This window comes from Cherax quadricarinatus, chromosome 12 (assembly GCF_038502225.1).
Source record: "Cherax quadricarinatus isolate ZL_2023a chromosome 12, ASM3850222v1, whole genome shotgun sequence".
In the NCBI taxonomy this organism is placed as follows: domain Eukaryota; kingdom Metazoa; phylum Arthropoda; class Malacostraca; order Decapoda; family Parastacidae; genus Cherax; species Cherax quadricarinatus.
In genome coordinates, this window is record NC_091303.1 from 28869447 (window position 1) to 28894466 (window position 25020).

A 25020-nucleotide genomic window follows, 5' to 3' on the forward strand; every position below is an offset into this window, starting at 1 on the left:
GGATATCACCACTTAAGAGCGCTACAATAAGAGCTGTGTGCCATTGTTTTTGTTTGGGTATGCGGTGTTGCCATACCTTGCGGCGATAGTGAGGTTTACTTTTCTGGTAGGATGGCAACTGTTGGGCTTTTACTGTCCAGGGCGCTGTTACTCCATTCACCTTTTCCAACCCCCATGACTGATTTCTTTCTTCATGGAATTGAAGAAGAAATATAAATATAATTATGGCAGCCTGTACCCCTCTAATGCCTGCCATTTTCACTCTTCGCTCTTTTACTCATATACAATAATATTTATTTCTCTTTTCCAGTCCCTAGTACACTTAGTATCTGCTTTAATTACACTGAATTACTAGTAAAATTTCCTCTTCAAAACCCTCTTCACTGCTCACTTTTCCCTTAACTTCACAAAACCCTTACAGTTGACCTCTTCAAAACCCTCTTCACTGCTCACTTTTCCCTTAACTTCACAAAACCCTTACAGTTGACCTCTTCAAAACCCTCTTCACTGCACACTAACTTCACAACACCCTTACATTTAACCCCTTATTCACCCTCCCCTACCCACCTCACTTCACAGTCTGGCTTCACCAATTAACTTCTAACTCCTTTCCATTCTGGTAGACCAGAAAGGTTTAATCAGTGGGTTTATCCTTCCAAATCCCCCTCAATTCCATTTATCGGGGGTTGTGTGGTGTTGTTGTCTCCTGACCTGTTTTGCTGACTCAGCCATTTTTAAAACACTGAGGGGAGTAACACCACCTACAACCTGACTTTCCTTGAGTTTATAGATATATTTGGCTTTTTCTGCTATGATTCTCTCACTGTACACTGGTCAGCTGAATATAGGTCAGCTGCTAAAATATTAACCTTGACTATTTACCTATTCACTTCTTTCCCACGACTGGCACTGAGGGATAACCGTCCTATACCTTGGAGTTTTATACTGTTGATTTGACGATGTCTCCTGTGTTTCCCTCTCGTTAGCACTGGTACAGGTGATATGATGGTGGTACAGATATGATGCTACTGTCAACAGATGAACGTCAGTAAAGATGAGAATTTCACTTCGCTAGTTGTACGTCTGGCAGTAGCTGCTGTTTGAATGCCGGTCAGCCATGTTTAAAGGCTCAAATCTTTCCCTCGTTTGGCACTGACGAAAAAAGTCCTACAGACCTGGCATTTCCTTGGAGATTTAGTTGATCAGGATTTCTGCCATGTTGTCTTCCCGTTAAACACTGGTGCAGTTGATATGGAGGTCAGTTATTTCATTTAGTGGAAAACGTCTTGTGTCTCGTTCACGTCTGGCAGCAGGTCTGGTACTTGAATGCCGGTCCCTCTTCTGTCATATTTAGTCCATTTCGTTGTCGTCACCGTCAGTTTTTATGTAACTATAGTTAACTTGCATGTTGTTGCAGCAGTACTTGCAAATTTGGCCATCACTGGAGTTCGGATAGGCCCAGGGGACGGCAAGATATAGGAGCAGCCTTGTTGCTGCTTGCTGCGGCTGCAGCAAGCAGTGTACTAGTACTAGTTCCTCTAGTACTAGTTCCTCTAGGATTTTCCAGGTGTATATAATCATGCATCTCTCCCTCCTGCGTTCCAGGGAATACAGGTTTAGGAACCTCAAGCGCTCCCAGTAATTGAGGTGTTTTATCTCCGTTATGCGCGCCGTGAAAGTTCTCTGTACATTTTCTAGGTCGGCAATTTCACCTGCCTTGCAAGGTGCTGTTAGTGTGCAGCAATATTCCAGCCTAGATAGAACAAGTGACCTGAAGAGAGTCATCATGGGCTTGGCCTCCCTAGTTTTGAAGGTTCTCATTATCCATCCTGTCATTTTTCTAGCAGATGCGATTGATACAATGTTATGGTCCTTGAAGGTGAGATCCTCCGACATGATCACTCCCAGGTCTTTGACGTTGGTGTTTCGCTCTATTTTGTGGCCAGAATTTGTTTTGTACTCTGATGAAGATTTAATTTCCTCATGTTTACCATATCTGAGTAATTGAAATTTCTCATCGTTGAACTTCATATTGTTTTCTGCAGCCCACTGAAAGATTTGGTTGATGTCCGCCTGGAGCCTTGCAGTGTCTGCAATGGAAGACACTGTCATGCAGATTCGGGTGTCATCTGCAAAGGAAGACACGGTGCTGTGGCTGACATCCTTGTCTATGTCGGATATGAGGATGAGGAACAAGATGGGAGCGAGTACTGTGCCTTGTGGAACAGAGCTTTTCACCGTAGCTGCCTCGGACTTTACTCTGTTGACGACTACTCTCTGTGTTCTGTTAGTGAGGAAATTATAGATCCATCGACCGACTTTGCCTGTTATTCCTTTAGCACGCATTTTGTGCGCTATTACGCCATGGTCACACTTGTCGAAGGCTTTTGCAAAGTCTGTATATATTACATCTGCATTCTTTTTGTCTTCTAGTGCATTTAGGACCTTGTCGTAGTGATCCAATAGTTGAGACAGACAGGAGCGACCTGTTCTAAACCCATGTTGCCCTGGGTTGTGTAACTGATGGGTTTCTAGATGGGTGGTGATCTTGCTTCTTAGGACCCTTTCAAAGATTTTTATGATATGGGATGTTAGTGCTATTGGTCTGTAGTTCTTTGCTGTTGCTTTACTGCCCCCTTTGTGGAGTGGGGCTATGTCTGTTGTTTTTAGTAACTGTGGGACGACCCCCGTGTCCATGCTCCCTCTCCATAGGATGGAAAAGGCTCGTGATAGGGGCTTCTTGCAGTTTTTGATGAACACAGAGGATTACCAACAGACCCCTGGCAGTCTTCAAGCTGGCACTGGACAAGCACCTAAAGTCGGTTCCTGACCAGCCGGGCTGTGGCTCGTACGTTGGTTTGCGTGCAGCCAGTAGCAACAGCCTGGTTGATCAGGCTCTGATCCACCAGGAGGCCTGGTCACAGACCGGGCCGCGGGGGCATTGACCCCCGGAACTCTCTCCAGGTAAACTCCAGGTGAGGCTGAGGTACCGACCTCAGGGCTCAGTGTCAACAGATCTTCTCAGGGTAGACAACTCGCATGGAGGCAGTCCAGGCAAATTTTCACAAGCGGTCTTTCGAACCAGATATGGAATAGCTAGGTTAAAATTAACATAGGTAGGCCACAGTTAGGAACCAGTTTAACAGAGTTAGGTTAAGTTAACACACCTAGGCCTAGAGTTACGCAGAGGCTAGGCCAAGCTGACAATACACAGAAGTTGTTATTTGCAGTAATTTACAGGCAGGCCAGGTAGGCTAGAGAAGCTTATGAATTTAATTATTTACAGTGATTACAAGTAATCCAGAGTAGGAGACTTGTGTGTTAATTACTTACAGTGGATTTGCAAGGTAGCCACAGTTAGGCTAGGTTTGTGCAATATTTACAACAGTTATAGTAGCTAGGACAGATTTAACCTAGTTATTATTTACAGTGAGTTCTAAAGCCAGGTTTAAGCTATAGCACACTAGTTAGGTTAGTATTACCTTATCCAACCATCCACGCTAGACTGAGTAAGCTGGGCACAGTTAGGCCAAGCTGTTTACACACATTATTTATTCACTGTTTCACAAGTTGAATTGTTGAATTTATTTGTGCTAACCAAGTAATTTTTAATTTGTATACTGCTTTTTTATTGTGTGATTTTCATTATCTTTGACTCATTTTAATGTGGGATTTGTGATTTGTAGCAGAGACGAGCTTAAGTCCTGTAATTATTTGCTGACATTGTACAGGAAATTGCTAGGTTAAGCTTTCACATTGATATACATTTCAGTTGGGTTTGAGAGCTAACAGTGTACATTTTAATTCAGAGTAGAGTCAATATAATAAATGGAGTCGTTAAGCTTGTTGAGAAGCCTTGAGACTCGTTCGTTCTTGCCTAATACCATTCGTGCTGTGGGGTGGGCTAATTGAAGTACAAATTAGTACCGTGATATTAACTAAACCGCGACTATGGTAGGTGAAGATGAAGTACCAGCTGTCTCAGCTGTAAGTCAATTAAAGCAGTCTATGGGAGCTTATAAGGGACGCCTGAGCAAAGCACGTGAGGAGTGTCGTATGGCCAGGCAAGATCAGGATGTAGACTGTGAGGAACTAGAGAGTTGCCTGAAACCTTTGGAACAAAGGCTGGAAGCCTTTGAGAGATCATTTATCCTTTATGAGACAGAGGCCTATGCTGCAGGTGAGTCTGACTACAGTCGAGGTAGCACGGAAGGACTATGACGAAGGGCAGATTGTAAGCAGAGATAAAACTCTGCAGGCAGTTAATAAAGATTTTGAAGGCCGGTACATCAGGGGCAGCAAATGTTTCAGGAAATACGAACAACAGCATGCCTGTTAATGTGTTGCCCAGATTGCCCCAGTTGAATTTACCAACGCTCGATGGAACCTTAACAGAGTATATTGCTTTCTGGGATCGGTTGTTCTAAGGGTAAGTCCAGAGGTACTAAACTTGGTGATGTAGAATCTATTCTGGTCTTCAACCTCCCTAAGTAAGTTAGTGCTTTAAACGTGCATACAGGTGAGATTTCTTGCAACATCAGTCATTTATGAAAATCTGTCCTATAAGCCACTTGTGAGGCTGAGGTACCGACCTCAGAGCTCGGTGTCAACAGAGCTTGCCAGGGTAGGCGACACACTCGGAGGCAGTCCAGACAAATTTTCAAAGGTGGTGTTAAAGTCATTAGTTCCAGCTCAGGTACTGGTGTTACAGTCATCAGTTCCAGCTCAAATACTGGAGTAACAGTCATCAGTTCCAGTTCAGGTACTGGTGTTACAGTCATCAGTTCCAGCTCAGGTACAGGTGTTACAGTCATCAGTTCCAGCTCAGGTACTGGTGTTACAGTCATCAGTTCCAGCTCAGGTACTGGTGTTACAGTCGTCAGTTACAGCTCAGGTACTGGTGTTACAATCATCAGTTCCAGCTCATGTACTGGTGTTACAGTCATCAGTTCCAGCTCCTGTACTGGTGTTACAGTCATCAGTTCCAGCTCAGGTACTGGTGTTACAGTCATCAGTTCCAGCTCAGGTACTGGTGTTACAGTCATCAGTTGCATCTCAGGTACTGGTGTTACAGTCATCAGTTCCAGCTCAGATACTGCTGTTACACTCATTAGTTCCAGCTCAGGTACTTATGTAACAGTCATCAGTTCCAGCTCAGGTATTGGTGTAACAGTCATCAGTTCCAGTTCAGGTACTAGTGTTACAGTCATCAGTTCCAGCTCAGGTACTGGTGTTACAGTCATCAGTTCCAGCTCTGGTACTGGTGTTACAGTCATCAGTTCCAGCTCTGGTACTGATGTAATAGTCATCAGTTCCAGCTCTGGTACTGATGTAATAGTCATCAGTTCCAGCTCTGGTACTGATGTAATAGACATCAGTTCCAGCTCTGGTACTGGTGTTACAGTCATCAGTTCCAGCTCTGGTACTGGTGTTACAGTCATCAGTTCCAGCTCTGGTACTGGTGTTACAGTCATCAGTTCCAGCTCTGGTACTGGTGTTACAGTCATCAGTTCCAGCTCTGGTACTGGTGTAACAGTCATCAGTTCCAGCTCTGGTACTGGTGTTACAGTCATCAGTTCCAGCTCTGGCACTGGTGTTACAGTCATCAGTTCCAGCTCAGGTACTGGTGTTACAGTCATCAGTTCCAGCTCAGGTACTGGTGTTACAGTCATCAGTTCCAGCTCTGGTACTGGTGTTACAGTCATCAGTTCCAGCTCTGGCATTGGTGTTACAGTCATCAATTCCAGCTCTGGCACTGGTGTTACAGTCATCAGTTCCAGCTCTGGTACTGGTGTTACAGTCATCAGTTCCACCTCAGGTACTAGAGTAACAGTCATTAATTCCAGCTCAGGTACTGGTGTTACAGTCATCAGTTCCAGCTCAGATACTGGTGTTACAGTCATCAGTTCCAGCTCAGGTACCGGCGTTACAGTCATCAGTTCCAGCTCTGATACTGGTGTTACAGTCATCAGTTCCAGCTCAGGTACTGGTGTTACAGTCATTAGTTCCAGCTCATATACTGGTGTTACAGTCATTAGTTCCAGCTCAGGTACTGGTGTTACAGTCATCAGTTCCAGCTCAGGTACTGGTGTTACAGTCATCAGTTCCAGCTCAGGTACTGGTGTTACAGTCATCAGTTCCGGCTCAGGTACTGGAGTAACAGTCATCAGTTCCAGCTCAGGTACTGGTGTTACAGTCATCAGTTCCAGCTTAGGTAATGGTGTTACAGTCATCAGTTACAGCTCACGTACTGGTGTTACAGTCATCAGTTCCAGCTCAGGTACTGGTGTTACAGTCATCAGTTCCAGCTCAGGTACTGGTGTTACAATCATCAGTTCCAGCTCTGGTACTGGTGTTACAGTCATCAGTTCCAGCTCTGGTACTGATGTAATAGTCATCAGTTCCAGCTCTGGTACTGGTGTTACAGTCATCAGTTCCAGCTCAGGTACTGGTGTTACAGTCATCAGTTCCACCTCAGGTACTGGTGTAACAGTCATCAGTTCCAGCTAAGGTACTGGTGTTACAATCATCAGTTCCAGCTCAGGTACTGGTGTTACAGTCATCAGTTACAACTCAGGTACTGGTGTTACAGTCATCAGTTCCTGCTCAGGTACTGGTGTTATAGTCATCAGTTCCAGCTCAGGTACTGGTGTTACAGTCATCAGTTCCAGCTCAGGTACTGGTGTTATAGTCATCAGTTCCTGCTCAGGTACTGGTGTTACAGTCATCAGTTCCAGCTCAGGTACTGGTGTTACAGTCATCAGTTCCAGCTCAGGTACTGGAGTTAAAGTCATCAGTTCCACCTCAGATACTGGTGTTACAGTCATCAGTTCCAGCTCAGATACTGGTGTTATAGTCATCAGTTCCTGCTCAGGTACTGGTGTTACAGTCATCAGTTCCTGCTCAGGTACTGGTGTTACAGTCATCAGTTCCAGCTCAGGTACTGGTGTAACAGTCATCAGTTTCAGCTAAGGTACTGGTGTTACAGTCACCAGTTCCAGCTCAGGTACTGGTGTTACAATCATTAATTCCAGCTCAGGTACTTATGTAAGAGTCATGAGTTCCAGCTCAGGTACTGGTGTTACAATCTTCAGTTCCACCTCAGGTACTGGTGTTACAATCAACAGTTCCAGCTCAGGTACTGGTGTTACACTCATCAGTTCCAGTTCAGGTACTGGTGACACAGTTATCAGTTCCAGCTCAGGTACTGGTGTTACAGTCATCAGTTCCAGTTCAGGTACTGGTGTTACAGTCATCAGTTCCAGCTCAGGTAATGGTGTTACAGTCATCAGTTCCAGCTCAGGTACTGGTGTAACAGTCATCAGTTCCAGCTCAGGTACTGGTGTTACAGTCATCAGTTCCAGCTCAGGTACTGGTGTTGCAGTCATCATTTCCAGCTCAGGTACTGGTGTTACAGTCATCAGTTCCAGCTCAGATACTGGTGTTAAAATCATCAGTTCCAGCTCATGTACTGGCGTTACAGTCATTAGTTACAGCTCAGGTACTGGTGTTACAGTCATCAGTTGCAGCTCAGGTACTGGTGTTACAGTCATCAGTTCCAGCTCAGGTACTGGTGTTACAGTCATCAGTTCCAGCTCAGGTACTGGTGTTACAGTCATCAGTTCCAGCTCATGTACTGGTGTTACAGTCATCAGTTCCAGTTCAGGTAATGGTGTTACAGTCATCAGTTCCAGCTCAGGTACAGGTGTTACAGTTATCAGTTCCAGTTCAGGTACTGGTGTTACATTCATCAGTTCCAGCTCAGGTACTGGTGTTACAGTCATCAGTTCCAGCTCAGGTACTGGTGTTACAGTCATCAGTTCCAGCTCAGGTACTGGTGTTACAGTCATCAGTTCCAGCTCAGGTACTGGTGTTACAATCATCAGTTCCAGCTCAGGTACTGGTGTTACAGTCATCAGTTCCAGCTCTGGTACTGGTGTTACAGTCATCAGTTCCAGCTCTGGTACTGATGTAATAGTCATCAGTTCAAGCTCTGGTACTGATGTAATAGTCATCAGTTCCAGCTCTGGTACTGATGTAATAGTCATCAGTTCCAGCTCTGGTACTGGTGTTACAGTCATCAGTTCCAGCTCTGGTACTGGTGTTACAGTCATCAGTTCCAGCTCTGGTACTGGTGTTACAGTCCTCAGTTCCAGCTCTGGTACTGGTGTAATAGTCATCAGTTCCAGCTCTGGTACTGGTGTTACAGTCATCAGTTCCAGCTCTGGCACTGGTGTTACAGTCATCAGTTCCAGCTCAGGTACTGGTGTTACAGTCATCAGTTCCAGCTCAGGTACTGGTGTTACAGTCATCAGTTCCAGCTCTGGTACTGGTGTTACAGTCATCAGTTCCAGCTCTGGCACTGGTGTTACAGTCATCAATTCCAGCTCTGGCACTGGTGTTACAGTCATCAGTTCCAGCTCTGGTACTGGTGTTACAGTCATCAGTTCCACCTCAGGTACTAGAGTAACAGTCATTAATTCCAGCTCAGGTACTGGTGTTACAGTCATCAGTTCCAGCTCAGATACTGGTGTTACAGTCATCAGTTCCAGCTCAGGTACCGGTGTTACAGTCATCAGTTCCAGCTCTGGTACTGGTGTTACAGTCATCAGTTCCAGCTCAGGTACTGGTGTTACAGTCATTAGTTCCAGCTCATATACTGGTGTTACAGTCATTAGTTCCAGCTCAGGTACTGGTGTTACAGTCATCAGTTCCAGCTCAGGTACTGGTGTTACAGTCATCAGTTCCAGCTCAGGTACTGGTGTTACAGTCATCAGTTCCGGCTCAGGTACTGGAGTAACAGTCATCAGTTCCAGCTCAGGTACTGGTGTTACAGTCATCAGTTCCAGCTACTGGTACAGTCATCAGTTCCAGCTCAGGTACTGGTGTTACAGTCATCAGTTCCAGCTCAGGTACTGTGTTACAATCATCAGTTCAGCTCATCAGTTACAGGTACTGGTGTAACAGTCATCAGTTCCAGCTGGTGGTTACAGTCATCAGTTCCAGCTCAGGTACTGTGTGTCATCAGTTCCAGTCATCTGGTGTAACAGTCATCAGTTCCAGCTCAGGTACTGGTGTTACAATCATCAGTTCCAGCTCAGGTACTGGTGTTACAATCATCAGTTCCAGCTTAGGTACTGGTGTAATACTCATCAGTTCCAGCTTAGGTACTGGAGTTACAGTCATCAGTTCCAGCTCAGGTACTCGAGTAACAGTCGTCAATTCCAGCTCAGGTACTAGTGTTACAGTCATCAGTTCCAGCTCAGGTACTGGTGTTACAGTCATCAGTTCCAGCTCAGGTACTGGTGTTACAGTCATCAGTTCCAGCTCAGGTACTGGTGTTACAGTCATCAGTTCCAGCTCAGGTACTGGTGTTACAGTCATCAGTTCCAGCTCAGGTACCGGTGTTACAGTCATCAGTTCCAGCTCAGGTACTGGTGTTACAGTCATCAGTTCCAGCTCAGGTACTGGTGTTACAGTCATCAGTTCCAGCTCAGGTACTGGTGTTACAGTCATCAGTTCCAGCTCAGGTACCGGTGTTACAGTCACCAGTTCCAGCTCAGGTACTGGTGTTACAGTCATCAGTTCCAGCTCAGGTACTGGTGTTACAGTCATCAGTTCCAGCTCAGGTACTGGTGTTACAGTCATCAGTTGTAGCTCAGGTACTGGTGTTACAGTCATCAGTTCCAGCTCAGGTACTCGAGTAACAGGCGTCAATTCCAGCTCAGGTACTAGTGTTACAGTCATCAGTTACAGCTCAGGTACTGGTGTTACAGTCATAAGTTCCAGCTCAGGTACTGGTGTTACAGTCATCAGTTGTAGCTCAGGTACTGGTGTTACAGTCATCAATTCCAGCTCAGGTACTGGTGTTACAGTCATAAGTTCCAGCTCAGGTACTGGTGTTACAGTCATCAGTTGTAGCTCAGGTACTAGTGTTACAGTCATCAGTTCCAGCTCAGGTACTGGTGTTACAGTCATAAGTTCCAGCTCAGGTACTGGTGTTACAGTCATCAGTTCCAGCTCAGGTACTGGTGTTACAGTCATCAGTTCCAGCTCAGGTACTGGTGTTACAGTCATAAGTTCCAGCTCAGGTACTGGTGTTACAGTCATCAGTTCCAGCTCAGGTACTGGTGTTACAGTCATCAGTTCCAGCTCAGATACTGGTGTTACATTCATCAGTTCCAGCTCAGGTACTTGTGTTACAGTCATCAATTCCAGCTCAGGTACTGGTGTAACAGTCATCAGTTCCAGCTCAGGTACCAGTGTTACAGTCATCAGTTCCAGTTCAGGTACTGGTGTTACAGTCATCAGTTCCAGCTCAGATACTGGTGTTACAATCATCAGTTCCAGCTCAGGTACTGGTGTTACAGTCATCAGTTCCAGCTCAGGTACTGGTGTTACAGATATCAGTTCCTGCTCAGGTACTGGTGTTACAGTGATCAGTTCCAGCTCAGATACTGGTGTAACAGTCATCAGTTCCAGCTCAGGTACTGATGTTACGGTAATCAGTTCCAGCTCAGGTACTGGTGTTACAGTCATCAGTTCCAGCTCAGGTACTGGTGTTACAGACATCAGTTCCAGCTCAGATACTGGTGTTACAGTCATCATTTCCAGCTCAGGTACTGGCGTTACAGTCATCAGTTCCAGCTCAGATACTGGTGTTACAGTCATCAGTTCCAGCTCAGGTACTGGCGTTACAGTCATCAGTTCCAGCTCAGGTACTGGTGTTACAGTCATCAGTTCCAGCTCAGGTACTGGTGTTACAGTCATCAGTTCCAGCTCAGGTACTGGTGTTACATTCATCAGTTCCAGCTCAGATACTGGTGTTACAATCATCAGTTCCACCTCAGTTACTGGTGTTACAGTCATCAGTTCCAGCTCAGGTACTGGCGTTACAGTCATCAGTTCCAGCTCAGGTACTGGCGTTACAGTCATCAGTTCCAGCTCAGGTACTGGTGTTACAGTCATCAGTTCCAGCTCAGGTACTGGTGTTACAGTCATCAGTTCCAGCTCAGGTACTGGTGTTACATTCATCAGTTCCAGCTCAGATATTGGTGTTACAATCATCAGTTCCACCTCAGTTACTGGTGTTACAGTCATCAGTTCCAGCTCAGGTACTGGTGTTACATTCATCAGTTCCAGCTCAGATACTGGTGTTACAATCATCAGTTCCACCTCAAGTACTGGTGTTACAGTCATTAGTTCCATCTCAGGTACTGGTGGTACAATCATCAGTTCCAGCTGAGGTACTAGTGTTTCCGTCATCATTTCCAGCTCAGGTACTGGTGTTTCAGTCATCAGTTCCAGCTCAGATACTGGTGTAACAGTCATCAGTTCCAGCTCAGGTACCGGTGTTACAGTCATCAGTTCCAGCTCAGGTACTGGTGTTACAGTCATCAGTTCCAGCTCAGGTACTAGTGTTACAGTCATCAGTTCCAGCTCAGGTACTGGTGTTACAGTCATCAGTTCCAGCTCAGGTACTGGTGTTACAGTCATCAGTTCCAGCTCAGGTACTGGTGTTACAGTCATCAGTTCCAGCTCAGGTACTGGTGTTACAGTCATCAGTTCCAGCTCAGATACTGGTGTTACAGTCATCAGTTCCAGCTCAGGTACTGGTGTTACAGTCATCAGTTCCAGCTCAGGTACTGGTGTTACAGTCATCAGTTCCAGCTCAGGTACTGGTGTAACAGTCATCAGTTCCAGCTCAGGTACTGGTGTTATAGTCATCAGTTCCAGCTCAGGTACTGGTGTTACAGTCATCAGTTCCAGCTCAGGTACTGGTGTTATAGTCATCAGTTCCAGCTCAGGTACTGGTGTTATAGTCATCAGTTCCAGCTCAGGTACTGGTGTTACAGACATCAGTTCCAGCTCAGGTACTGGTGTTACAGACATCAGTTCCAGCTCAGGTACTGGTGTTACAGACATCAGTTCCAGCTCAGGTACTGGTGTTACAGACATCAGTTCCAGCTCAGGTCATCGACTTCATTTTCTTACGAAATAAATTGTTTTTGCCTCCAATGGTCAAGAATGACATATATTCCTCATAAAGTTTTTTTTTTCAAGAAATATTGCTGAAGTAGAAGTTACTTAGAGTAAGAAATAATGTTATAATTAGTTAGTGATGTTGTAGTCCAGACTTTCATGAGTGACAGTCACTGAAGTCTTCCATGAGTGACAGTCACTGGAGTCTTCCATGAGTGACAGTCACTGGAGTCTTCCATGAGTGACAGTCAGTGGAGTCTTCCATGAGTGACAGTCACTGGAGTCTTCCATGAGTGACAGTCACTGGAGTCTTCCATGAGTGACGGTCAGTGGAGTCTTCCATGAGTGACAGTCAGTGGAGTCTTCCATGAGTGACAGTCACTGGAGTCTTCCATGAGTGACAGTCAGTGGAGTCTTCCATGAGTGACAGTCACTGGAGTCTTCCATGAGTGACGGTCAGTGGAGTCTTCCATGAGTGACAGTCAGTGGAGTCTTCCATGAGTGACAGTCACTGAAGTCTTCCATGAGTGACAGTCACTGAAGTCTTCCATGAGTGACATTCACTGAAGTCTTCCATGAGTGACAGTCACTGAAGTCTTCCATGAGTGACAGTCACTGAAGTCTTCCATGAGTGACAGTCACTGAAGTCTTCCATGAGTGACAGTCACTTAAGTCTTCCATGAGTGACAGTCACTGGAGTCTTCCATGAGTGACAATCACTGGAGTCTTCCATGAGTGACAGTCAGTGGAGTCTTCCATGAGTGACAGTCACTGAAGTCTTCCATGAGTGACAGTCACTGGAGTCTTCCATGAGTGAGAGTCACTGGAGTCTTCCATGAGTGACAGTCACTCGAGTCTTCCATGAGTGACAGTCACTGGAGTCTTCCATGAGTGACAGTCACTGAAGTCTTCTATGAGTGACAGTCACTGAAGTCTTCCATGAGTGACAGTCACTGAAGTCTTCCATGAGTGACAGTCACTGAAGTCTTCCATGAGTAACAGTCACTGGAGTCTTCCATGAGTGACAGTCACTGGAGACTTCCATGAGTGACAGTCACTGGAGTCTTCCATGAGTGACAGTCACTGGAGTCTTCCATGAGTGAGAGTCACTGGAGTCTTCCATGAGTGACAGTCACTCGAGTCTTCCATGAGTGACAGTCACTGGAGTCTTCCATGAGCGACAGTCACTGGAATCTTCCATGAGTTACAGTCAGTGGAGTCTTCCATGAGTGATAGTCACTGAAGTCTTCCATGAGTGACAGTCACTGGAGTCTTCCATGAGTGACAGTCACTGGAGTCTTCCATGAGTGACAGTCACTGGAGTCTTCCATGAGTGACAGTCACTGAAGTCTTCCATGAGTGACAGTCACTGGAGTCTTCCATGAGTGACAGTCACTGGAGTCTTCCATGAGTGACAGTCACTGGAGACTTCAAAGAGTGACAGTCACTGGAGTCTTCCATGAGTGACAGTCACTGGAGTCTTCCATGAGTGACAGTCGCTGGAGTCTTCCATGAGTGACAGTCACTGGAGACTTCCAAGAGTGACAGTCACTGGAGTCTTCCATGAGTGACAGTCACTGGAGTCCTCCATGAGTGACAGTCACTGGAGTCTTCCATGAGTGACAGTCACTGGAGTCTTCCATGAGTGACAGTCAGTGGAGTCTTCCATGAGTGACAGTCAGTGGAGTCTTCCATGAGTGACAGTCAGTGGAGTCTTCCACGAGTGACAGTCACTGGAGTCTTCCATGAGTGACAGTCACTGGAGTCTTCCATGAGTGACAGTCACTGGAGTCTTCCATGAGTGACAGTCACTGGAGTCTTCCATGAGTGACAGTCACTGGAGTCTTCCATGAGTGACAGTCAGTGGAGTCTTCCATGAGTGACAGTCACTGGAGTCTTCCATGAGTGACAGTCACTGGAGTCTTCCATGAGTGACAGTCACTGGAGTCTTCCATGAGTGACAGTCACTGGAGTCTTCCATGAGTGACAGTCACTGGAGTCTTCCATGAGTGACAGTCAGTGGAGTCTTCCATGAGTGACAGTCACTGGAGTCTTCCATGAGTGACGGTCAGTGGAGTCTTCCATGAGTGACAGTCATTGGAGTCTTCCATGAGTGACAGTCACTGAAGTCTTCCATGAGTGACAGTCACTGAAGTCTTCCATGAGTGACAGTCAGTGGAGTCTTCCATGAGTGACAGTCACTGAAGTCTTCCATGAGTGACAGTCACTGAAGTCTTCCATGAGTGACAGTCACTGGAGCCTTCCATGAGTGACAGTCACTGAAGTCTTCCATGAGTGACAGTCACTGAAGTCCTCCATGAGTGACAGTCACTGAAGTCTTCCATGAGTGACAGTCAGTGGAGTCTTCCATGAGTGACAGTCACTGAAGTCTTCCATGAGTGACAGTCACTGAAGTCTTCCATGAGTGACAGTCACTGAAGTCTTCTATGAGTGACAGTCACTGAAGTCTTCCATGAGTGACAGTCACTGAAGTCTTCCATGAGTGACAGTCACTGAAGTCTTCCATGAGTTACAGTCACTGGAGTCTTCCATGAGTGACAGTCACTGGAAACTTCCATGAGTGACAGTCACTGGAGTCTTCCATGAGTGACAGTCACTGGAGTCTTCCATGAGTGAGAGTCACTGGAGTCTTCCATTAGTGACAGTCACTGGAGTCTTCCATGAGCGACAGTCACTGGAGTCTTCCATGAGCGACAGTCACTGGAATCTTCCATGAGTGACAGTCACTGGAGTCTTCCATGAGTGAGAGTCACTGGAGTCTTCCATTAGTGACAGTCACTCGAGTCTTCCATGAGTGACAGTCACTGGAGTCTTCCATGAGCGACAGTCACTGGAATCTTCCATGAGTTACAGTCAGTGGAGTCTTCCATGAGTGACAGTCACTTAAGTCTTCCATGAGTGACAGTCACTGAAGTCTTCCATGAGTGACAGTCACTGAAGTCTTCCATGAGTGACAGTCACTGAAGTCTTCCATGAGTGACAGTCACTGAAGTCTTCCATGAGTGACAGTCACTGAAGTCTTCCATGAGTGACAGTCACTGGAGTCTTCCATGAGTGACAGTCACTGAAGTCTTCCATGAGTGACAGTCACTGAAGTCTTCCATGAGTGACAGTCACTGAAGTCTTCCATGAGTGACAGTCACTGAAGTCTTCCATGAGTGACAGTCACTGGAGTCTTCCATGAGCGACAGTCACTGGAATCTTCCATGAGTTACAGTCAGTGGAGTCTTCCATGAGTGACAGTCACTTAAGTCTTCCATGAGTGACAGTCACTGAAGTCTTCCATGAGTGACAGTCACTGGAGTCTTCCATGAGTGACAGTCACTGGAGTCTTCCATGAGTGACAGTCACTGGAGTCTTCCATGAGTGACAGTCAGTGGAGTCTTCCATGAGTGACAGTCACTGAAGTCTTCCATGAGTGACAGTCACTGGAGTCTTCCATGAGTGACAGTCACTGGAGTCTTCCATGAGTGACAGTCACTGAAGTCTTCTATGAGTGACAGTCACTGAAGTCTTCCATGAGTGACAGTCACTGAAGTCTTCCATGAGTGACAGTCACTGAAGTCTTCCATGAGTGACAGTCACTGGAGACTTCCATGAGTGACAGTCACTGGAGACTTCCATGAGTGACAGTTACTGGAGTCTTCCATGAGTGACAGTCACTGGAGTCTTCCATGAGTGAGAGTCACTGGAGTCTTCCATGAGTGACAGCCACTGGAGTCTTCCATGAGTGACAGTCACTGGAGTCTTCCATGAATGACAGTCACTGGAGTCTTCCATTAGTGACAGTCACTGGAGTCTTCCATGACTCTCAGTCTCTGGAGTCTTCCATGACTGTCAGTCACTGGAGTCTTCCATGACTGTCAGTCGCTGGAGTCTTCCATGACTCTCAGTCACTGGAGTCTTTAATGACTGTCAGTCACTGGAGTCTTCCATGACTGACAATCACTTGAGTCTTCCATGACTGTCAGTCACTGGAGTCTTCCATGACTGTCAGTCACTGGAGTCTTCCATGACTGTCAGTCTCTGGAGTCTTCCATGACTGTCAGTCACTGGAGTCTTCCATGACTGTCAGTCACTGGAGTCTTCCATGACTCTCAGTCACTGGAGTCTTTAATGACTGTCAGTCTCTGGAGTCTTCCATTAGTAACAGTCACTGGAGTCTTCCATGACTGTCAGTCTCTGGAGTCTTCCATGACTCTCAGTCACTGGAGTCTTTAATGACTGTCAGTCACTGGAGTCTTCCATGACTTTCAGTCACTGGAGTCTTCCATGACTGTCAGTCACTGGAGTCTTCTATGACTGTCAGTCACTGGAGTCTTCCATGACTGTCAGTCACTGGAGTCTTCCATGAGTGACAGTCACTGAAGTCTTCGATGACTATCAGTCACTGAAGTCTTCCATGAGTGACAGTCACTGGAGTCTTCCATGACTGAGAGTCAGTGGAGTCTTCCATGACCGTCAGTCACTGGAGTCTTCCATGAGTGACAGTCACTGAAGTCATAGATGAGTGACAGTCACTGAAGTTTTCCATGAGTGACAGTCACTGAAGTCTTCCATGACTGAGAGTCAGTGGAGTCTTCCATGACCGTCAGTCACTGGAGTCTTCAATGAGTGACAGTCACTGAAGTCTTCCATGAGTGACAGTCACTGAAGTCTTCCATGAGTGACAGTCACTGGAGTCTTCCATGAGTGACAGTCACTGGAGTCTTCCATGAGTGACAGTCACTGAAGTCTTCCTTGACTGACAGTCACTGGAGTCTTCCATGAGTGACAGTTACTGGAGTCTTCCATGAGTGACAGTAAGTGGAGTCTTCCAAGAGTGACAGTCACTGGAGTCTTCCATGAGTGACAGTCACTGAAGTCTTCCATGACTGACAGTCACTGGAGTCTTCCATGAGTGACAGTCACTGAAGTCTTCCATGAGTGACAGTCACTGGAGTCTTCCATGAGTGACAGTCACTGGAGTCTTCCATGAGTGACAGTCACTGAAGTCTTCCATGACTGACAGTCACTGGAGTCTTCCATGTGTGACAGTCACTGGAGTCTTCCATGAGTGACAGTCACTGGAGTCTTCCATAAGTGACAGCCACTGGAGTCTTCCATAAGTGACAGTCTCTGAAGTCTTCCGTGAGTGACAGTCACTGGAGTCTTCCATGAGTGACAGTCACTGGAGTCTTCCATGAGTGGCAGTCACTGAAGTCTTCCATGAGTGGCAGTAACTGGAGTCTTCCATGAGTGACAGTCAGTCGAGTCTTCCATGACTCACAGTTAGTGGAGTCTTCCATGAGTGACAGTCAGTGGAGTCTTCCATGACTGTCAGTGAGCGGAGTCTTCCATGAGTGACAGTCAGTGGAGTCTTCCATGACTGACAGTCAGTGGAGTCTTCCACAAGTGACAGTGGAGTCTTCCATGAGTGATAGTCAGTTGAGTCTTCCATGACTGACAGTCAGTTGAGTCTTCCATGACTGTCAGTCTCTGGAGTCTTCCATGACTGTCAGTCACTGGATTCTTCCATGACTGTCAGTCACTGGAGTCTTCCATGACTTTTAGTCACTCGAGTCTTCCATGACTGTCAGTCACTGGAGTCTTCCATGACTGTCAGTCACTGGAGTCTTCCATGACTGTCAGTCACTGGAGTCTTCCATGACTGTCAGTCACTTATGTCTTCCATGACTGTCAGTCACTGGAGTCTTCCATGACTGTCAGTCACTGGAGTCTTTAATGACTGTCAGTCACTGGAGATTTCCATGACTGTCAGTCACTGGAGTCTTCCATGTCTGTTAGTCACTGGAGTCTTCCATGACTGTCAGTCACTGGAGTCTTCCATGACTGTCAGTCTCTGGAGTCTTCCATGACTGTTAGTCACTGGAGTCTTCCATGACTGTCAGTCACTGGAGTCTTCCATGACTGTCAGTCTCCGGAGTCTTCCATGACTGTCAGTCACTGGAGTCTTCCATGACTGTTAGTCACTGGAGTCTTCAATGACTGTCAGTCACTGGAGTCTTTAATGACTGTCAGTCACTGGAGTCTTCCATGACTTTCAGTCACTGGAGTCTTCCATGACTGTCAGTCACTGGAGTCTTCCATGACTGTCAGTCACTGGAGTCTTCCATGAGTGACAGTCACTGGAGTCTTCCATGAGAGACAGTCACTGGAGTCTTCCATGAGTGACAGTCACTGGAGTCTTCCATGAGTGACAGTCACTGGAGTCTTCCATGAGTGACAGTCACTGGAGTCTTCCATGAGTGACAGTCACTGGAGTCTTCCATTAGTGACAGTCACTGGAGTCTTCCATGACTCTCAGTCTCTGGAGTCTTCCATGACTGTCAGTCACTGGAGTCTTCCATGACTGTCAGTCACTGGAGTCTTCCATGACTCTCAGTCTCTGGAGTCTTCCATGACTCTCAGTCACTGGAGCGCTTGAGTGACAGTCACTGGAGTCTTCCATGAGTGACAGTCACTGGAGTCTTCCATTAGTGACAGTCACTGGAGTCTTCCATGACTCTCAGTCTCTGGAGTCTTCCATGACTGTCAGTCACTGGAGTCTTCCATGACTGTCAGTCACTGGAGTCTTCCATGACTCTCAGTCTCTGGAGTCTTCCATGACTCTCAGTCACTGGGAGCGCTTGAGGTTTCTAAACCTGTATTCCCTGGAACGCAGGAGGGAGAGATACATGATTATATACACCTGGAAAATCCTAGAGGGACTAGTACCGAACTTGCACACGAAAATCACTCACTACGAAAGCAAAAGACTTGGCAGACGATGCACCATCCCCCCAATGAAAAGCAGGGGTGTCACTAGCACGTTAAGAGACCATACAATAAGTGTCAGGGGCCCGAGACTGTTCAACTGCCTCCCAGCACACATAAGGGGGATTACCAACAGACCCCTGGCAGTCTTCAAGCTGGCACTGGACAAGCACCTAAAGTCAGTTCCTGATCAGCCGGGCTGTGGCTCGTACGTTGGTTTGCGTGCAGCCAGCAGCAACAGCCTGGTTGATCAGGCGCTGATCCACCAGGAGGCCTGGTCACAGACCGGGCCGCGGGGGCGTTGACCCCCGAAACTCTCTCCAGGTAAACTCCAGGTGAGTGACAGTCACTGAAGTCTTCCATGAGTGACAGTCACTGGAGTCTTCCATGACTGAGAGTCAGTGGAGTCTTCCATGAGTGACAGTCACTGAAGTCTTCCATGAGTGACAGTCACTGGAGTCTTCCATGAGTGACAGTCAGTGGAGTCTTCCATGAGTGACAGTCACTGAAGTCTTCCACGACTGACAGTCACTGGAGTCTTCCACGACTGACAGTCACTGAAGTCTTCCATGAGTGACAGTCACTGAAGTCTTCCATGAGTGACAGTCACTGGAGTCTTCTATGAGTGACAGTCACTGGAGTCTTCCATGAGTGACAGTCACTGAAGTCTTCCATGACTGAGAGTCAGTGGAGTCTTCCATGAGTGACAGTCACTGAAGTCTTCGATGACTATCAGTCACTGAAGTCTTCCATGAGTGACAGTCACTGAAGTCTTCCATGAGTGACAGTCACTGGAGTCTTCTATGAGTGACAGTCACTGGAGTCTTCCATGAGTGACAGTCACTGAAGTCTTCCATGAGTGACAGTCACTGAAGTCTTCCATTAGTGACAGTCACTGGAGTCTTCCATGAGTGACAGTCACTGAAGTCTTCCATGAGTGACAGTCACTGAAGTCTTCCATCAGTAACAGTCACTGGAGTCTTCCATGAGTGACAGTCACTGAAGTCTTCCATCAGTAACAGTCACTGAAGTCTTCCATGAGTGACAGTCACTGAAGTCTTCCATCAGTAACAGTCACTGAAATCTTCCATGAGTGACAGTCAGTGACAGTCACTGGAGTCTTCCATGAGTGACAGTCACTGAAGTCTTCCATCAGTAACAGTCACTGAAATCTTCCATGAGTGACAGTCACTGTCACTGAAGTGACAGTCACTGGAGTCTTCCATGAGTGACAGTCACTGGAGACTTCTATGAGTGACAGTCACTGGAGTCTTCTATGAGTGACAGTCACTGGAGTCTTCCATGAGTGACAGTCACTGAAGTCTTCCATGAGTGACAGTCACTGAAGTCTTCCATGAGTGACAGTCACTGAAGTCTTCTATGAGTGACAGTCACTGGAGTCTTCCATGAGTGAGAGTCTCTGAAGTCTTCCATGAGTGACAGTCACTGAAGTCTTCCATTAGTGACAGTCACTGGAGTCTTCCATTAGTGACAGTCACTGGAGTCTTCCATGAGTGACAGTCACTGGAGTCTTCCATGAGTGACAGTCACTGGAGTCTTCCATTAGTGACAGTCACTGGAGTCTTCCATTAGTGACAGTCACTGGAGTCTTCCATTAGTGACAGTCACTGGAGTCTTCCATTAGTGACAGTCACTGGAGTCTTCCATTAGTGACAGTCACTGGAGTCTTCCATTAGTGACAGTCACTGAAGTCTTCCATGAGTGACAGTCACTGGAGTCTTCCATTAGTGACAGTCACTGGAGTCTTCCATTAGTGACAGTCACTGAAGTCTTCCATGAGTGACAGTCACTGGAGTCTTCCATTAGTGACAGTCACTGGAGTCTTCCATTAGTGACAGTCACTGGAGTCTTCCATGAGTGACAGTCACTGGAGTCTTCCATTAGTGACAGTCACTGGAGTCTTCCATTAGTGACAGTCACTGAAGTCTTCCATTAGTGACAGTCACTGAAGTCTTCCATGAGTGACAGTCACTGGAGTCTTCCATTAGTGACAGTCACTGAAGTCTTCCATGAGTGACAGTCACTGGAGTCTTCCATTAGTGACAGTCACTGGAGTCTTCCATGAGTGACAGTCACTGGAGACTTCCATGAGTGACAGTCACATGAGTCTTCCATGAGTGACAGTCAGTGGAGTCTTCCACGACTGACAGTGACTGGAGTCTTCCATGAGTGACAGTCAGTGGAGTCTTCCACGACTGACAGTGACTGGAGTCTTCCATGAGTGACAGTCACTGGAGTCTTCCACGACTGACAGTCACTGGAGTCTTCCATGAGTGACAGTCACTGGAGTCTTGCATGACTGTCAGTCACTGGAGTCTTCCATGACTGACAGTCACTGGAGTCTTCCATGAGTGACAGTCAGTGGAGTCTTCCATGAGTGACAGTCACTGGAGTCTTCCATGACTGTCAGTCACTGGAGTCTTCCATGACTGTCAGTCACTGGAGTCTTCCATGAGTGACAGTCACTGGAGTCTTCCATGAGTGACAGTCACTGGAGTCTTCCATGAGTGACAGTCACTGGAGTCTTCCATGAGTGACAGTCACTGAAGTCTTCCATGAGTGACAGTCACTGGAGTCTTCCATGAGTGACAGTCAGTGGAGTCTTCCATGAGTGACAGTCACTGGAGTCTTCCATGAGTGACAGTCATTGGAGTCTTCTATGACTGTCAGTCACTGAAGTCTTCCATGAGTGACAGTCACTGAAGTCTTCCATGAGTGACAGTCACTGGAGTCTTCCATTAGTGACAGTCACTGGAGTCTTCCATGACTTCCAATACTTTCCTATGTCCTTTCTAAATCTAAACTTATCTAATTTAAATCCATTACTGCGGGTTCTCTCTTGGAGAGACATCCTCAAGACCTTATTAATATCCCCTTCATTAATACCTATCTTCTACTTAAACACTTCGATCAGGTCTCCCATCATTCTTCGTCTAACAAGTGAATGTACCCTTGATGTGGGAAGGGAGGTTGCTGTTACCCTTGATGAAAGAAGGTAGGTTGCTGTTACCCTTGATGTGGGAAGGGAGGTTGCTGTTACCCTTGGTGAGAGAAGGGAGGTTGTTGTTACCCTTGATGTAGGAAGGGAGGTTGCTGTTACCCTTGATGTGGGAAGGGAGGTTGCTGTTACCCTTGATGAGAGAAGGTAGGTTGCTGTTACCCTTGATGTGGGAAGGGAGGTTGCTGTTACCCTTGGTGAGAGAAGGGAGGTTGTTGTTACCCTTGATGTAGGAAGGGAGGTTGCTGTTACCCTTGATGTGGGAAGGGAGGTTGTTGTTACCCTTGATGTGGGAAGGGAGGTTGTTGTTACCCTTGATGTGGGAAGGGAGGTTGCTGTTACCCTTGATGTGGGAAGGGAGGTTGCTGTTACCCTTGATGTGGGAAGGGAGGTTGCTGTTACCGTTGATGAGAGAAGGGAGGTTGCTGTTACCCTTGATGTGGGAAGGGAGGCTGTTGTTACCCTTGATGTGGGAAGGGAGGTTGTTGTTACCCTTGATGTGGGAAGGGAGGTTGCTGTTACCCTTGATGTGGGAAGGGAGGTTGCTGTTACCCTTGATGTGGGAAGGGAGGTTGCTGTTACCCTTGATGAGAGAAGGGAGGTTGCTGTTACCGTTGATGTGGGAAGGGAGGTTGCTGTTACCCTTGATGTGGGAAGGGAGGTTGCTGTTACCCTTGATGAGAGAAGGGAGGATGCTGTTACCGTTGATGTGGGAAGGGAGGTTTTTGTTGCCCTTGATGTGGGAAGGGAGGTTGCTCTTACCCTTGATGTGGGAAGGGAGGTTGCTGTTACCCTTGATGAGAGAAGGTAGGTTGTTGTTACCCTTGATGTGGGAAGGGAGGTTGCTGTTACCCTTGATGAGAGAAGGTAGGTTGCTGTTACACTTGATGTGGGAAGGGAGGTTGATGTTACCCTTGATGTGGGAAGGGAGGTTGCTGTTACCCTTGATGAGAGAAGGGAGGTTACTGTTACCCTTGATGTGGGAAGGGAGGTTGTTGTTACCCTTGATGTGGGAAGGGAGGTTGCTGTTACCCTTGATGTGAGAAGGTAGGTTGCTGTTACCCTTGATGTGGGAAGGGAGGTTGCTGTTACCCTTGATGAGAGAAGGTAGGTTGCTGTTCCCCTTGATGTGGGAAGGGAGGTTGTTGTTACCCTTGATGTGGGAAGGGAGGTTGCTGTTACCCTTGATGAGAGAAGGTAGGTTGCTGTTACCATTGATGTAGAAAGGGAGGTTGCTGTTACCCTTGATGTGGGAAGGGAGGATGCTGTTACCCTTGATGAGGGGAGGGAGGTTGCTGTCACCCTTGATATGGGAAGGAAGGTTGTTGTTACCCTTGGTGAGAGAAGGGAGGTTGCTATTACCCTTGATGAGAGAAGGGAGGTTGCTGTTACCCTTGATGAGAGAAGGGAGGTTGCTGTTACCCTTGATGTGGGAAGGGAGGTTGTTGTTACCCTTGGTGAGAGAAGGGAGGTTGCTATTACCCTTGATGAGAGAAGGGAGGTTGCTGTTACCCTTGATGAGAGAAGGGAGGTTGCTGTTACCCTTGATGTGGGAAGGGAGGTTGTTGTTACCCTTCATGAGAGAAGGGAGGTTGCTGTTTCCCTTGATGAGAGAAGTGAGGTTGCTGTTACCCTTGATGTGGGAAGGGAGGTTGCTGCTACCCTTGATGAGAGAAGGGAGGTTGCTGTTACCCTTGATGAGAGAAGGGAGGTTGCTGCTACCCTTGATGAGAGAAGGGAGGTTGCTGTTACCCTTGATGTGGGAAGGGAGGTTGCTGTTATCCTTGATGTGGGAAGGGAGGTTGCTGTTATCCTTGATGTGGGAAGGGAGGTTGCTGTTACCCTTGAGGTGGGAAGGGAGGTTGCTGTTATCCTTGATGTGGGAAGGGAGGTTGCTGTTACCCTTGATGTGGGAAGGGAGGTTGCTGTTATCCTTGATGTGGGAAGGTAGGTTGCTGTTACCCTTGATGAGAGAAGGGAGTTTGCTGTTACCATTGATGAGAGAAGGGAGGTTGCTGTTACCCTTGATGTGGGAAGGGAGGTTGCTGTTACCCTTGAGGAGAGAAGGGAGGTTGCTGTTACCCTTGATGTGGGAAGGGAGGTTGCTGTTACCCTTGATGTGGGAAGGGAGGTTGCTGTTACCCTTGATGAGAGAAGGGAGGTTGCTGTTACCCTTGATGAGAGAAGGGAGGTTGCTGCTACCCTTGATGAGAGAAGGGAGGTTGCTGTTACCCTTGATGTGGGAAGGGAGGTTGCTGTTACCCTTGATGTAGGAAGGGAGGTGGATGTTACCCTTGATGTGGGAAGGGTGGTTGCTGTTACCCTTTATGTGGGAAGGGAGGTTGCTGTTACCCTTGATGAGAGAAGGGAGGTTGCTGTTACCATTGATGCGGAAAGGGAGGTTGCTGTTACCCTTGATGAGAGAAGGGAGGTTGCTGTTACCCTTGATGTGAGAAGGGAGGTTGTTGTTACCCTTGATGTTGGAAGGGAGGTTGCTGTTACCCTTGATGAGAGAAGGGAGGTTGCTGTTACCTTTGATGAGAGAAGGGAGGTTGCTGTTACCCTTGATGTGGGAAGGGAGGTTGCTGTTACCCTTGATGTGGGAAGGGAGGTTGCTGTTACCCTTGATGAGAGAAGGGAGGTTGCTGTTACCCTTGATGAGATAATGGAGGTTGCTGTTACCTTGATGAGAGAAGGGAGGTTGCTGTTACCCTTGATGAGAGAAGGGAGGTTGCTGTTACCCTTGATGAGAGAAGGGAGGTTGCTGTTACCCTTGATGAGAGAAGGGAGGTTGCTGTTTCCCTTGATGAGAGAAGGGAGGTTGCTGTTACCCTTGATGAGAGAGTGGAGGTTGCTGTTACCCTTGATGAGAGAAGGGAGGTTGCTGTTACCATTGATGTAGAAAAGGAGGTTGTTGTTACCCTTGATGTGGGAAGGGAGGTTGCTGTTACCCTTGATTTGGAAAGGGAGGTTGCTGCTACCCTTGATGTGGAAAGGGAGGTTGCTGTTACCCTCGGTGAGGGAAAGGAGGTTGTTGTTACCCTTGATGTGGGAAGGAAGGTTGCTGTTACCCTTGATGTGGGAAAAGAGGTTGCTGTTAACCTTGATGTAGGAAGGGAGGATGTTGTTACCCTTGATGTGGGAAGGGAGGTTGCTGTTACCCTTGATGTGGGAAGGGTGGATGCTGTTACCCTTGATGTAGGAAGGGTGGATGCTGTTACCCTTGATGTAGGAAGGGTGGA